The sequence below is a fragment of the Mytilus californianus genome, unplaced genomic scaffold (genome assembly GCF_021869535.1).
Source record: "Mytilus californianus isolate M0D057914Y unplaced genomic scaffold, xbMytCali1.0.p SCAF_10, whole genome shotgun sequence".
Lineage (NCBI taxonomy): Eukaryota > Metazoa > Mollusca > Bivalvia > Mytilida > Mytilidae > Mytilus > Mytilus californianus.
Genome location: NW_026262582.1, coordinates 6,413,572 through 6,430,974, shown reverse-complemented (window position 1 = coordinate 6,430,974; position 17,403 = coordinate 6,413,572). Strand labels below are relative to the sequence as shown.

The window sequence follows — 17,403 nt, the reverse complement described above, 5'->3', positions numbered from 1 at the left end:
GATGTGCTATTCCGTTTGAAAAAAAAAGTTTTCTACAGGTACAGACAAAGAAGAAAAGAGGGACGAAAGATACCAGAGGGACAGTCAAACTCAAAGATCGAAAACAAACTAAAAACGCCATGGCCAAAAATAAAAAGACAAACAGACAAATAATAGTACAGATGACACAACATAGAAAACTAAAGACTAAGCAAAACGAACCCCACCAACAACTGGGGGTGATCTCAGGTGCTCCGGAAGAGTAAGCAGATCCTGCTCCACATGTGGCACCCGTCGTGTTGCTTATGTTATTACAAATCCGGTAAATAGTCTAATTCGGTAAGTCACATTTGTGAAAAGGGAAGGGTATTGTAGTTACGACATAATGAACATATCCGATATCATCTGTGAAACGGTTATTCCATAACGGTCAACCAACTCGTGATGGCGTCCGTAAAATTTACGAAGGGATGATTTCAACTTAACCATTTGGAACTCTTGGTTTAATAGCTTCCTTGTGAGCAGCAATCTTCTATCAAGGAAATCATGATAGGAAACACAAGCCGGGAATATCGTATCAATTGGGAGATATATACTCCGTATGCAGGCGCGGCTGGAATGTTGCTACATAGAAATGGAAAGTTCACAAACTTGCAGGACAAATCTTTGTATCTATGGAAGAATTTAGTAAAGGTTTAAAGTAATTTGTGTTAACGAAATCCCTGACTTGATAATTCACTAGTAATACAAAGATTACGCTTATTGAAATCCAACACATCACTACAGACATGAGCATAGCGAACGAGTTGGGATATATAAACAATGTTAGACGGTGCCAAAGAAACCTCACCGTCCAAAACGGAAAATTAACAATTATAGGGAATGAAAAATCGTCCCTTTGTCGTAAATTTTTGTGTAGAATTTCTGGAAACATACTGAACTATCTTAATCTATGAAAGGACAGTTATTGCTGTAAATATTTGATTTATTTAAAGTAAGTTCCTTTGGGTAAATTTCAGTAGTATATTTTTAGAAGACAATTCTAGATTATTTAACAAACAAATATCATCAACATAACGGTAAGTGTTGTTGAATTTATCAATATAATGGAATTTAGTTCTTTTCTGAGTTTAACCAAAATGTGATTCATAACAGTAAAGTCTGCTATTACAATAACCATTTTGATACAATTTCTAAATGTCATTTCTTAAAACTTGAATATTGGCCTTTTGAGCAGTACACTTGCAACAGTTGTTGATCACCATTCACGTAGAGATTTGCTACCTGAGTTTGTATACAAATTTTTATTACTATGGTAACAAGAACTATAGTCACTAGCTCTACCAACTCAGTCATAGCCTAAAAACGAATTGGCTACCGTTGCTATAAACGTAAAAAAATTTCCGATTAGTCTTATGATTCATTTTAGTAATGCATGCAGTATTAGCTCTCTACTTTTACAATATTCTCATTTTGTTAGAAATTGATATGTATAGCTTCTCTACTGAATACATAATGTAATTGCGTAACATAAAAACAAATGTTCTATTTCATAATTTTTAAAAAGAAATATTACCCACTTAACTTGTGCAGTAGCTATATCCGAAACTACAATATAAATAAAACGATCACTAGTGGAATAAACTTCTAAACGCACATTAGTCGATTCAGAGTTAATTCATGTATCTCCTGTAAACAACATAATAAAGACAAAAATAGACGCAGCAGTAACGATCTAGTTTATAAAAATATGTTTGTATTTACGTTGGTTCCCGTTATCTTCGGTATGCAAATAATTTGTTAATCACCTCTTCCCAAACTACTGAGTTAATCAAATCCAATCTAATTCATATGTATCCTTTCATTAGTTTTAAGTCATCAATCTAACATGGCGGCCGGTTTTTCAACTAAAAATCGAAAATTTGATATAACACAAGTTATATGAATGTTTTGTATTGCTGTCACAGTAAGTTTTTATCTTATTTTCTGAACGTGTAATCAACAGTTACAGACAACCTGCCTCATAGTCTTCTAATATTCAGACATTTGATTTATTTTACAACTCGGTCCTCAGACATGGGACATTTCATCAAAGTCACGGGTTTTTTAAGTGCAAATCATATTTTAGTTTCATTCTGTTTGGTTCGTATGTGCAATGTTGACAATAGAGTGGTTTTACAGTGTTGTTTCTATTGTGTTTATATTTTCCTTAATTTTTAATTCATTGAGAAATTGTATACATTGTATTAGGACGGTATGTTCTATCAATAATAACTTTTTTATCGGCGTCTTTGTCAAGTTACCACTAACGACAAAAACGTATTTGTTGGCGTTTTTGTCAAATTGACTATCTACTACAGATCTTTTTTCTTTGGAGTCTATGTTAGATTTATGTGTATAAAGATATAAGAAGATGTGGTATGAGTGCCAATGAGACAACTCTACATCCAAGTCACAATTTGTAAGAGTAAACCATTATAGGTCAAAATACGGCCTTCAACACGGAGCCTGGGCTCACACCGAACAGCAAGCTATAAAGGGCCCCAAAAATGACTTGTGTAAAACCATTCAAACAGGAAATCCAACGATCTAATCTATATAAAAAACGAGAAACGAGAAACACTTATGAACCACATGAACAAACGACAACCACTGAACATCAGGTTCCTGACTTAGAACAGGTACAAACAAATGCGACAATGTTTGTTTGAATCATTTAGTCAGTTGTGTTGAATGTCTGTGACGTTTTTGTTATACCAGTAAACCTGAAAATGAAAATACAGGTCATGACTTGCATTCAAGAAGAAAATCTCAGGTCAAAACGCGTACGAGCTTTTTTTCAGCTGAAATTAAGAGCTTTAGATACATTTTGTTTATTACTTAATTCAAATTACAGCTTGCAAAAGATATTCACACGGTAATGTCTTAACTGAAAAAAATTTTAAACTTAAATTTTATGATTTCGTTGCATTTATTAATCATCAATTATTGATTTGTTTTACTGTATCAATTCAAGCCATACATCCTCTTATTGTTTCATTTAAAATATTAATATTATACTACTAGTGGTAGTTTGCTCGCCTTGAGTGCAGGAGCTCGTGGTTTCGAACACCAAGCCGGGTCATATCAAAGATTTTAAAATTGATAGTTGCTGCTTCTTTGCTTAAAGAGCAAAGACTGGTCCGCTCGGAGTAAGAAAAATGCGAGATCTCACAAAATATGTTAAACCCCACTGCAGTTTTGTGCTTGTCAAAAATCAGGAATCTCTAACCTTTGCTAGTCTTGTGTGTGTTTTTTTTATTATTTTCATTCATTTGAATATTTCGGAGTTAAATGTGGCGTCCATTTCACTGAACTAGTATACATTATTGTTAAGGGGTGAGCTCAATATAAAAATGAGAAGATGTAGTATGATTGCCAATGAGAAATATCTCCATCAAAGGCAAAAATCATAGAAGTTAACAATTATAGGTCACCATACGTCCTTCAATGATGAGCAAAATCCATATCGCATAGTCAGCTATAAAAGCCCCGAAATCACAAATGAAAAACAAGTCAAATAAGAAAACTGACGGCTTTATTTATTAACAAAGCAAAGAACGAAAACCAAATTTTATATACAGCAACAAACGACAACTACTAAATTACAGGCTCCTGATTTGTGACAGACACATACAGAATGCTGCGAGGTTAATCTTGGTTGCTGGCGCCATATCCTAGAACAGTGATACAACAGTACAACATAACAACAAGCTAAATAAATGAGTTAAAAGGGCTGAACACTTCAGATCGATACAAAAAAGAAAAACAACTAACAAAACCACAGACCGCACGTGACATGTTCAGCTCCGGGTGATGGATTTTCTTTCTTGTTGAAGACCCATTGGTGACCTTGAGCTGTTTTCTGCTTTGTTCGGTTGTTGTGTCATTGACTAATTACTCGTTTTTATTTTCTGTTCCATTTAGACATCCATGCATCCATCAATCTCATAGGCAATTCTAAAACCACATCATCAACATTTTATATTTATTATGGGATCGTTACTGTTTATACGTCCTAGTTGGTCTAAAAATTCATATTTGAGGACGCCGAGAATTCAAATACCTAATAGGCAATCATAAGACCATATCATCATAATTGAATATGTTTTATGGGATCGTAACTGATTTAAACGTTCTATTGGGCCAAAAACGTCATATTTGAGGACGCTGAAATTACATGTAATATACTTTGAGAGGACTACTTCTACTACTATTACTTCTACTTCTACTACTACTACTACTACTACTACAATTTCGTATTCATTTTGTTTTGTACAAGAAATTGAAAACACAGTTTGACAACTAATTTGTTCTTAATCGGTCGTGTAAATCAATATGTATACATCTCGTCATCTCAGATTCAATACTAACTTATGTTATCTGTAGGAACTCCTTATAAGATAAAAAGAGGAAATATCGATAAACCTGTTACTTATTAAGGATATATAATTGGAGGTCCAAGTGACTTACTGAATGAGATTGATTTGGAAATTACATAGGTCAACTGACGTAGAATTGAAGTTAAATCAGGGAATGTTCCGGAACATGAAAATCAGTATATGAGAATCGTGATACAGCGGCAATAGTGGAGACAAAAGAAAGGACATTCAGTACAAAATATTGTCCACTTTTTTTTTTATTTGATAACTAATTATATATGTCGCTTTGTTGATTTAATCCATCAACTTTTAAAACTTTTAAGCGGAGTTACGCAAGAGTACAAGAAACACTCTTATGATGAAACGATGTCATATGATGATTTTTGGTTATATAATAAAATCAGCGCTGTTCATTGTCCTTTGATTTAATGTTTGTTATTTTGTAGCTTTTTGTAGTTTCTCAGCATATTCCTTCAGGTTTGCTGGTGTTGAAATAGGAGACATCGGAAACGATGCTATCTTGTCAGCTCCACCTTTCTGCAAAGCGCTGTATACGGCACTGCAACAATTCTTAAAAACAATGTGATATCTGTTTGTTGTTTTGAATTCATTCCACCATGATTTTATTGCTGCCTCATCAAGTTTTCCGGAAGGAATTTTGTATATGAAATCAGCTGGTTTTCCTTCCCATTCAACATCTTGTTCATACGAAGTTGCTGGTTCTGCTTCCACTGATGTCTATAACATAAATATACAGAGATCTACTTTTCATAAAATAGAGAATTTTTCTACAAACGATTCATCAGTGACGCTCGAATCAAAAACGTTAACAGTTCTCTAAGGAAAGCTACACAAGAAAATAGCGACTTAGAACTACTAAATGATTCATTATCACGCATTTTAAACATACATATAACAGCAGACGATTTATTGTCATAATCTTTGTCTGCTTAACTGATCAGCGCACAGGAAACTACCGCCAGTTTCTGGTTGCTGATGGGGTCTGTGATATAAGTGTTGCGCATATTTTAAGTTCTTGTATATTGTTTCGTAGACTGTTTGTCTTTTTTTCATTTGGTAATGGTGTAGTAAATTATTCTCCGACTTCAATAACACAATATCCATGTGTTCATTTTTGTACTGGCTACGGAGCTGTTAATACTCCGGGTACAATCGTCAGAATTATATATCAAACGATTATACTAGTAACTGAAGATCTAAGAACCGAAAAAAATGTTCCTAATAAGTTAAGACACAAATACATTGTATCGGTAAACCAATTCCTGATGGATACAGTTAATTTGTTTTTTAATAGAACATCGTGACGATCCGGGTATACATCGTTCTTAAAAATGATTTTTGTGAAGTTTAAATATCCAGTATAAAGATTAGATTATTAGCATTTTTATTTAATGTCACATGTGCTGTTTATGCTATGTCAAGACGATACGGTATTTGTTTTATTCTTTGTTGAAGGCGCTCTACCCTGACCTATAGGTCATTACATCCAGGTCATTTGGACTCTGGAAAGACCTATCCGCTTCCGCTTTGGTATTGGTTATCTATGTTTATCAAATAGACTATTATCATATAACCGACTTTTGACTCCGGATTATATAATTTTTCTACGGGTTACGTACTCTGCAGTAGGACATCCTGGTACTCGGTCAAGTAATAGCAAGATAAAAAGTAAATTAAAACTTACATTCGGTACAATTTTTGGAAAAAAATAACTGTTTTATGTTTTCTATACATCACAAAATCATCGAAAAACAGTAAACTTTCCTCCTATAATGCACCGATTATATGTTTTGTTTTTCCTTACTTGACCGAGTACCAGGATGTCCTACCACAGAGTAGGTAACAGTCTACCAGCAGAAATATCGGCCATGTACATGATGTAGTAGTAATAAAATAAACTATACCAAATTTACTGCATCAGATGCACATCTCGCCAATCATTGTCTCCTCGGTGATTCTCGAAGCCAAAATATTTGAAAATCCAAAACCTAATACAGACTTATTAGAGCTGATAAATCAAATCAGGTCACTGCTTTGAATAGAAAGTTTGTAATTCTGAAACTAAACTCACCCATCTTTGGTTGGCAGATTTCGCTTTGTCGTCCTTGGGCCACCAGCTGATATGGGTTCCATCGCCTAGGGTCATCGATCCATGACCTACATTTCCTCCTCCCTCTGCCCATATGTATATCTTCACGCCCATTGTAATTTAGCTGAAATAAAATTAGCTCTTGCTTGACATAAACTCATGACTCGCTCATATAACTTGATTCCTTTTACAAAACTTGTGTGTTATATGTTGTTGCTATTGCAATTTGATTGAAAAGACAAATAAACACATCATCAGCAGAAACGGATTCGTTCCATTCGGCGTAACCCAAATCCCCCGGTTTTTTTTATCGTAAATGACATCACCAAATGCGCATTATCGGCTGTGTAAGTTTTCATTTTAGATTTTCATTTAGGGCAACAGTACTTACCCGATGTTCAAATCTTGTACATCGATTAAGAAGAGACAAATCATCAAATGAAACATGAAAACTGGAGAAGATGCATGAACTCTAAAGGAGCGACGACATTGTAAACGTCTTTTGCTATGCATGCATCACGATCCATGCGAATCCACACTCATTCACAATCGGGAATTGGAAACAATCGGTACAATTACAGATCAGGCGGCTATACTTGTATCTTAAGATCTCAAACCACGAAAACATGTCGCTAGTTGAGACACCGACACATCGTATCGGTCTACCAATTTGTGATGGTGACCGTAAAACATCTGTAGTGCCGATTTCAGTCGTTCCTACATCATAACTCTGTTAGAGCCGTGTTTGTGTAAAGAGCAATAATGCCCTTTAAACGAAGTCCATTTGGTGAGAAAGTGCACGAGCGTAACGTATTAATTGAGTTTTACAAACGGTATACGACGGAGCATTTCATGTTACTGCTAAAAAATTGGAGGTTGACAATTGGAAAGTTGAATTTATCTCCTTTGTAATAGATACTAGTTTTTGCTACACTTGTTTGGAAATCTTGTTTTTATTTTGACATTATTTATATATATGTGTGTATATATCAATATGTGTATATATATATGATGGTACTGAAAGTTAGCGTTAAATTAAATGAATATTTTTTTTCGTACAATTTCTCAATATCGTTAAAAATGTGTTAAAAAAAATAAAGCGGAAGCAATTTGTATTTCCAGAACTTACTAATAACGATTCATTTTCCCGATTGCATTGTCAGAAAATAATGGGTAAATAGCTTCCTTGAAAAAATGATTAAGATAGATGTTTTAGCGAAAATCAATGTAGTTGGAATACGAGATATTAAATAGTATTAACCAAAGGTTGCAAAACTTATTTCCATGCTTGTATTTGCAATCTTACAAAATATCTTCGAAGCTTATGTTACTTTATAAAACTGAATGATCAACAAATGTCTATGCTGATTGACAAATGGTAACGACGACGAAAACAAAACCAATTTCATTTAACATATGTATCTCTTTATGTTTGAGTATTTGTTTTAAATTTTATAGTTAAATGCATTCAGTACCTTGAAATAAAATTTATAGTCTTTGAGTAGAAGGGCACATCGTCATGAAGAAAGTAAAATCTCTTAAAAAAAATCTACAAGATAACTAATCAAATGATATAAATAAATAATTTGCAAAATGTAATGAAGATGCTTACGTTATGAAAATATAGTACAATTTCTGTTAACATATAAAACGAATATTGAGGTATTCTTTCATCAAAATTTCTTCACCCTATTTCTATATTGAAAATAACAGTTACCGATAAAATTGGCTTCAATTATCATGTCTATTAAACTATTAAAATACTTACATTTACTGTAATAAAAAATGTAGAGGAAGTCAATGTGCCTCAGAAAATTTACTTTGTACAGAAAACAATGGATAATATATAAATGAAAGTGAAACTACAAAATTAAGGACAAAATAAGTTTACTTCCTTGATATTATCATGATTATTGAATGGATGAAGGCAATTGCTTAGGATAAGAGCACATTGAATAATTGGTTTATAAAATATCTCACCATATTTCTACTTGTATTATCAATTGTTCAAAAACAGCAATTGCAAAAATGTTGTGGTGGCAGAGAAACAATTTTATATTTAGAATATTGACATATTTTTCTCATTTATATGTTTTCTTGTGAAAGCTTAAAAACTGTAAACATTTATTTCAAACGCAATGTTATTTCTTCAAAATTTGAATTCGGTCATTTACAGAAAAAAGCAGCTCACCGTGTTTGGTTACGAGTGAAATTTCACTTCAATATACTAGTGGTTATCTTTTTTTTTTATATTTTAGCATTATATTTTCGTAGTGTCGACGTTGACGTTAAATTGTAATAATGCAATGATAATTTGTTTTCGTAAAATTTCGGAATATCTTAAACAATAGACCATTTTCATATTATCGACTTTTGACTCCGAATTATAATTTTTCGACTGTTACCTTCTCTGTGGTAGGACATCCTGGTACTCGGTCAAGTAAGGACAAACAAAACCTATAATCGGTGCATTATAGGCGGAAAGTTTACTGTTTTTCGATGATTTTGTGATGTATAGAGACCATAAAACAGTTATTTTTTTCCACAAATTGAACCGAATGTAAGCTTTAATTTACTTTTTTAACTTGCTATTACTTGACCGAGTACCAGGATGTCCTACTGCAGAGTACGTAACCCGTAGAAAAATTATATAATCCGGAGTCAAAAGTCGGTAATATGATAATAGTCTATTTGATAAATATAGATCACTAATACCAAAGCGAAAGTGGATAGGTCTTTCCAGAGTCCAAATGTAATGACCTATAGGTCAGAGTAGAGCGCCTTCAACAAAGATCAAAACAAATACCGTATCGTCTCGACATGGCATAAACAGCACATGTGACATGAAATAAAAATGCTGATAATCTAATCTTTATACTGGATATTTAAAATTCACAAAAATCATTTTAAAGAACGATGTATACCCGGATCGTCAAGATGTTCTATTAAAAAAAAAATTCACTGTATCCATAAGGAATTGGTTTACCGATACAATGTATTTGTGTCTTAACTTATTAGGAACATTTTTCCGGTTCCTAGATCGTCAGTTACTAGTATAGTCGTTTGATCTGTAATTTTGACGATTGTGAGTCTGATTTCGTACGGCGGGTGGTGCGTACATATCAGGTAACGTTTATCCTGTCGATGCACACGGTTTTGCTACTTTTGGAGTTCTTGCAATTTCCTCAGATTATGTTTGTTACCTTTATCATAGAAACAGAAATAAAAAATAGGATAATTAAATTTTGTAATGTGAATGACGATTTCTATGTAAGATATTATATACCACCATTTCTGTAAACAGATCAGAAAAATATCGAGAAACCATATTAACAAAATGTCCTTACACTATTTATGTATATAACAGTAAAAGATGGCATTGCCTGCACTTATATGTTTATTGAGATACTCACAATTACTGTTAGTAGTGAAGAATGTAAGAACCGCGCCTTTGACAATTGGTGTTGTACAAGCATATATAAATGAAAGTGAAACTACAAAATTAACAAATTACATGAAAAAAACTGTTTTCCGAAACAAGAAATTCATAAAAAGTCGTAAAAGAAACAATCTTTTATCAGGTTCATTCAATTGCTTCTAAGAAAAATAGAAAAGGGTATTTTCTGGAAGATATGGCTTGCATAAGGCTCATATCTGTAATTCCTTTTACAGAAGATATTCGTCAACATCAGCTATTACCTTTTGAACCTCTTCATCGAATAGCTATCTATTAAACATTTGTATGTTTTATCAATTAATAACATGTTGTATGAGATTCCAGTTACTTAATTAATTCAGAAGTTATGCCACAATCATTTAATTGCAGATTATGTCAAACAAGTGCATAGTAAAACAGTTACAATGCGCCACACATTGAGCAGGATCTGCTTTCCTTGTCCGAGGCCCTGGTGGGGTTCTTGTTGCTCGGTCTTTAGTTTTCTATTTTGTGTTTTGTGTACTGTTGTTTGTCTTTTTATTTTTTTGCCATGTCGTTGTCAGTTTATTGTCGACTTATGAGTTTGAATGTCCCTTTAGTATCTTTTCTCCCTGTTTTGTATTTCATATGCATATACAATCTGGACATTAACACGAAAATATAACCTTTTGTAACACAGATCACGCATCTTGAGAACAAAATTATAAGCTTTTTTTTAAGAAAAAAAAATGTTAGTGTTTTCAGAAAATACTGAGTTAATTTGCTTCCTAAATAATATCATGATTCAATTGGTGCGCTATTTTTAGTTTTATTGCGTGAGATATGAAAACATTGAAGTATTTTTGTAATATATCTTAAAATAGTTGTTTAAATCGTACGTATCCAGATTTATCCAATACATGTAATTTCCTCTTTACAAATCATTCGGATCTTTGTTTTTTGTAGGAACGGTTTATCCCCAATGCCAAAGTGACGTGAATGTAAGCAACTATGAAATGGTAAACAGTTTCATCATTTTTCTTGGTACCAAATTTTTTTCTCATGACATTTTTAAATACAAACAATGGCTTCCCCGAAAAGTTGCAGCTAGCGATATTGCGTAATATTATCCACGTAATAAATCTTTTGAGAATGTAGAGAATTGGCTGTTACAGCTACAACAATATGGACCTAGAGACTTGAAATGTGCATTGATTGGAAACAAAGTTGACCTAGACGCTCTAAGGGAGGTCCCAACGCAGGTAAGATAAGACTTTAGTATTTTGTTACACTTTTCAAAACAACCAACACTAATCATATTGTTTTTAAGAAGTTGCAGTGCCGTCTACAGCGCCTTGAAGAAAGGTGGTGCTGAAAACATAGTGCCGCTCACGGGGTCTCTTATTTCAACTCCAGCAAACCTGAAAAAATATGCTGAGAAACTAAAAAAAAATTTTCTTCATACTGTGTCGACATTCGAGCCCACCCTAGTTTCAGATGTTGAAATCAATACAAATAGGAAACAGACTATAGCTTAAATGCACGCTGATGAAAAGTCCATTAGACCCCATAAATTTCTGTTTCGCATTTTTTCCAAGCAAAATGACTATTTTTAACATTTTTCAAAGCCTTATTAAAAAAAATGTCATTTTCCAAAACGGTAATGCAAATATTTTTCTAAAATCAAGCGCACATGCCATATGAAGCACGAGCGTCTATCTAGCTCATATCACAGCTTCAAAACATTATCTCAACACTCTCTGAATTTTGAGAATTATTTATTGGACGCCGATCCGGTCTAAAATTTGAACCGATTTTTTTACGAAATACGTTACTGTTCAAAAGGACAAGAAGAGAATGCGGAAATTTTTACTTTATTAAAAATGATAAATTACTGAGAAAGAAATTTATATTTTTGCTAGAATTTTATTATTTTTCTATTCCTAACGCATTTTTTTATTTAAATGCTACATTCTTTTCGTCATCTTGATTTTGTCATAACTTTCCTTTTTGGATTATTAGTTGAATTCTACTCGCTTTCGTTTACCTGTTAAATTACATACCTTTCTACTTCACTCCAAGATTTGTTTTCACACGGTAAACACTTAGTTCTTATTATATATTATTTTTGAAATTTGAGTTGAAGCGTCGATCAACAATTTTTGATAGTTTTGAGAACATTTTTTAACCCGCCCACCCGTGCCTATTTTTATTTATGGGTATTTCGTTATTTTCTCTACTGGTTTAAGGGTTAATTTTATGTATTAACAATTTTTGAATTTCTGTATTGGTTATTCTTAAATTTGTTTATTGAATAGTATTGAACTGTTGTGTTGTGTGAATCCATTTCATTAGCCTAATAAATGTTTTTATTGTATTGGTTGTTTCATGTTTTTGGTAGTAATTATTATTTACTGCCCTAATTTTTTAAAGGTCAACCAGCACTGATCATATTGCCGACAAAACCGTTCTGATATGGAAAAGCTACATAGAATTTTGAAGAATGGCTTTAAATGAAATCATTTCTTGAAAAAACACGTTTTTGAAACAGACTATAGTTTTTCCAAATTTCGAATAAATGAAAATATTACTACTTTGACATGAAAAACTATTCTTTTACTTCAATATTTAATGCCAGGTTTAATTTTTTTTTTACTTTGCAATTCAACTCAATCATTGGTGTTTGCTTAGGGGCTCTGTTTGCCAATTTTCAAAAAATTAGCTTTTTGCTAGAAAACAACTGAGTCACGATCATAATGTTTAAAAACCAAAATGTATCTCCAAATTCATGATATATACATGCTTTACCCAATAAAACAGTATATATCACAAAAACGTTCTATTCTCTTCACACTGTGTCGACATTCGAGCCCACCCTAGTTTTCAATACCTATTGTTGAAATCAATACAAATAGGAAACAGACTATAGCTTGAATGCACGCTGATGAAAAGTCCATTTGACCCCATAAATTACTGTTTCGCTTTTTTTCCAAGAAAAATGACTATTTTTAACATTTTTTAAAGCCTTATAAAAAAATGTCATTTTCCTATAGGTTACAAGAGCGCAATTATTCGTAATGCATTTTCCATAGGGTACCAGCGGTGTTCCGTATTTTATTTCTAAAAGACTACACAAACTAGGAAAAAACAAGTAGCAGTTCCTGTTACTAGAAATGCCAGGGTTGCATAACAACCAAAAAATATATATGGTCATGCGGCAAAAAAAATGCAGTTGAAAAACATCGTCTATTTTTTTTCGCTTAATGAAAAAGGCAGATTTTTAATGGCTCAGGCGTGCAGAAATGAAATATATTTTCTATACTTTGTACAATTGAATTTGATTTTCTGGATTTTTTAAACCTAATTTGATAAGCTTTTAAACAAAAGTTATACCAATCCTGTATCATCCAATCAGAAGCCGTACAAGATTCTATTCTGAGTACCATCTTGGGGTAAAACACTTGCAGGTAAAATGTAAACAAATAATTGCGCTCTCTTGTACAAGAGCAATTATTCGTAATGCATTTTCCCTAGGGAAACAGTGGTGTTCCATTTTTGTTTCTTGGAGATTACAAAAACTAGGAAACAAAAGGTGGCAGTTCCCGTTACTAAAAATGTCATTGTTGCATATAACAGCCAAAATATATCTTTGATCATGAGGCAAAAGTTGACTATTGGTTTTCTAAGTTATGTAATACCGAGTTCAATTTTTTTGTAATTCAACTCAATCACTGTTTAACGACCTTTTTCGTCAATTTTCACTATATTTGCTTTTTTCTAGAATAGCACCTGAGTCATGATCATTATGTTTAAAAAGCAAAAGTTGTTTCCAAATCTTAAATATGATACATTTTTTTTTTCCAAGAAAAACAGTAGATATCACGAAAACTCTCTATATACTGTGTCATCATTCGAGCCCACCCTAGTTTAATATATAGAAATCAATACAAATATGAAACAGACTATAGCTTGAATGTTCGCTGATTAATTGTCCATTTGATAACCATACGGTTTAGCATTTTTTTCAAGCAAAATTACTATGTTTAGCATTTGTCAAAGCCTTATTGTAAAGAAAATGGGGTAAAAAAAAATGGCCAATAAAACGTAAACACAATTATTGCGTTCTTGTAACCACGTGCAGTGTCTCTTTGTTTTTCAGTATTTCGATTCCATAGTTAAATGTATTCAGTTCCAATGATTCAAAATATAAGCACACCTTGTATGAATTGAGTACCTTCTTTTCTCATAGAAACAAAAAGTAATCAATCGGATGATACGAATACAAGTAATTAAATTTGAAGTGTAAATGACGATTTCAAAGTTATAAAATAACATAATTTCTGTAAACATATTAGAAAAATATTTAATTATATTCTTGTTTTTCAATTTACAAATGACAATAAAAGATAAAAATTTTAAGTTATTAGAATACTTACATTTACTGTAGTGGAGAGTGTAATGAAAGCAACCTCACCTATGACAATAAATTTTGTACAAGGAATATATATACTACAAATTAGATGGAAAAGATAAAACGGATGTCTGAATCAAAAGTCGTGAAAAGAAACAATGAAAATGTTATCAGGTGAATTCAATTGTTTCTCAGATTATCTGAAGAGGGTATTTTCCGGAAGATATGGCTAGCATATCAAAGGTTCATGTGGGCGATTTCCTTTGCAAACCACATTTGTCAGCATCAGCTATCTTCTCTGTAAAATATCAAATCAACAGCTTCATTATACAAGTGGGTTGGTCCCCTCTGTAAAATATTCAGTATGCCTTCGGTATTGTCAAACTTGTCAAATAACGGTCGGGTACCAGTCTAGTCTTTCATCCACCAACAATAATATCAATGAATATCGAAGAAGCTAATTGGTGCAACACTTCTCCCGAAATAGATGAAAAGATTATAGTTACTTAATTAATTCAGAAGTTATACATGTTAAATTGCAGATTATTTAAATCGAATGCATGCTTAATTTAAAGTAAACAGGTTGTATTTCATATGCATGTATAATATGGACATAAATAATAGACTATAACTCTTTGTTACAAAGATCACAATTTAGGACAAAAGAGATTTGTGTTTTCAAAATATACTGGATAAATTTGCTAAGATTATTGAATTGAAGCACTAATTTTAGTGCATTTGCATGGGGTGTAGATATATTGAATCATTGTCTTTTTGATATTTATCTATTTATTACTTGCAGAATTTATCTCTCTACATGTAATGTAATATTCTATTTGCAAATCTTGCGGGTTAAAAAAATTGTGGCAATTGAATGTATTCAAACTTTATTTCGCTGTATAGTTATTTGTAAACTTTTTTTATTCATTTGATCTTATTTATCATATGACCATGGTGTTGAATGACTCGAGGGTGTGGATGGGGGTTTACAGAGTAGAGAATAATAAGGTGCTAAAATAAAAAGAATAGAGAATAATGGACAAAAGATATAAAGAATAGAGAAAAATTACATAAAAAATAGAAGAAAATAGAAAAGACCAGCATACCCTCTTGTTAAAGAATACAGAAAAAGACCCCCATCCAGACCCTGTTGTTAAAGAATACAGAGAAGGACTCCATCCAGACCCTCTTGTTAAAGAATGTAGAAAAGGACTCACATCCAGACCCTTTTGTGAAAAGTACAGAAAATGACTCTATCTAGACCCTCTTGTTTCAGAATACAGAAAAGGACCCCATCCAGACCCTCTTGTTAAAGAATACAGAAAAGGACCCCCATCCAGACCCATTTGTTAAAGAATACAGAATAGATCCCCATTCAGACCCTCTTGTTTAAAGAATACAGAAAAGGACCCCATCTAAACCCTCTTGTTAAAGAATACAGAAAAGGACCCCCATCCAAATCCTCTTGTTAAAGAATACAGAAAAGGACCTGCATCCAGCCCCCATCCAGACCATCTTGTATCCATGGTGTTGTGTGTCTTTCTGTTCCTTATGATTGTTGCCCCGTGCCTCAGGTATCTCCCTGTTTTAACTCACACACACTAACGAACGTTGGCAAATTTTACCCAGAAATTCTTTTAACTCAAAAATGTATTTGGACACCATATGTTTGTTTGTATATATTATCAATTGTCAAAATATTTACCTCCTATAAATGTTTTGGCAGGAAATATACAAACATACTTATAGTCTTAGATATATTATTTTTTATAAGTTCTTATTGGTTTTGAACTAGCTTTCAGTAGCTGCGAGTTCTCTTAAATCTGTACAACTACTGTTGTCTTTATTTATTCACCCCTTATTTTATTGATTTTGTATTCACATTGTGTCATAGATCAAATTTATTCGTTCAGTGTATGTTCACTTGTGTTAATATGTCTTTTGATTGAGTTAAGCCATTTCAATTGATATTTTATAGTGTGTCTTTCTATGTTGTGATGTTACACTATTGTTTCAGGTAAGGGTGAAGGTTGGTACCTATTAAAACGTTTAAACCCACTGCATTTGTTTGCACCTGTCCTAAGTCAGGAACCTGATGTTCAGTAGTTGTCGTTTGTTGATGTGGTTCATAAGTGTTTCTCGTTTTTTATATAGATTAGACCGTTGTTTTTCCCGTTTGAATGGTTTTACACTAGTCATTGTTGGGCCCTTTATAGCTTGGTGTTTGGTATGAGCCAAGGCTCCGTGTTGAAGACCGTACTTTGACCTATAATGGTTTTCCTTTTAAAAAATGTGACTTGAATGGAGAGTTGTTCTCATTGGCACTCATACCACATCTTCTTATATCTATTAGAGTTTTTATGTGCTTTGTAGTGATCTGATAAGTAAAGCCCTTTTCAACTAATTTTGTTAGTTTTCTTATTATGGAATGTTACCTCTCTGTCCGAGGTTATAGGTGGGAGGGTTTTTTGGCGCCAGCAAACAAGTTTTATCATTCTGCCATCTGTATGTGCCTGTCCATTAAATAGCAGTCTATTAACCTGGGGTATCTGCTTACTCAGGAGCAAAACGAAAATTCTGTAAACATAATATTAAATTTATTAGGAGTCGAAGAGATTCCTTATTGTTCAGATATAAAGCATGACCACACGCACATCATAATCTAAGTTTGTTTTGGGTTTTTTTGCGGAGGTTGTTTGTAAATCACAATATTTGCAAGCTTATAAAAAACACTGTAGACTTGTATTAACAAAATTTACTCACACTCAAATATGTATTAAAAAAACAAACAGTAAAAAATAAAATTACTTTAATTTATAATTGAAGTTATTAAATGCTTACATGTACTGTTATATAGAGTATGCGAATAAAGTATAAAAACCGCGCTTCACACATTTTCCTTGTACAAAGAATATATAAATGAAAGTGATATCCTCGTTAATTCTCTTTTATTTTAGATGCAATGAAATGTGGAGTATACGTAAAAACAGCACTCTAAAGTCATTGATGTCGATGGTGGAAACACGCCTGCAAAAATACGCAGTTGTCAAACGTATCAAATAAAAAA

The 17,403-nt window shown here is 32.7% G+C and overlaps 1 long non-coding RNA gene across 3 annotated transcripts in view; it reads right to left on the bottom strand.

Annotated features, from left to right (window-relative positions):
- Window positions 1–14,395, bottom strand: part of LOC127717528 (uncharacterized) — a 36,371-nt gene extending 21,976 nt beyond the window's left edge. The window contains exons 1-3 of one of the 3 annotated variants that reach the window (XR_007989220.1): window positions 14,362–14,395; window positions 6,493–6,634; window positions 4,640–5,138 (exon numbers count right to left, since the gene is read on the bottom strand). This is a non-coding gene — a long non-coding RNA (uncharacterized LOC127717528). Of the gene's footprint in view, window positions 1–4,639; window positions 5,139–6,492; window positions 6,635–8,278; window positions 8,362–14,361 lie in introns of those variants that run through there. The other 2 variants (XR_007989218.1, XR_007989219.1) reach the window with 2 other exon arrangements.
- Window positions 14,396–17,403: the final 3,008 nt, after the last annotated feature.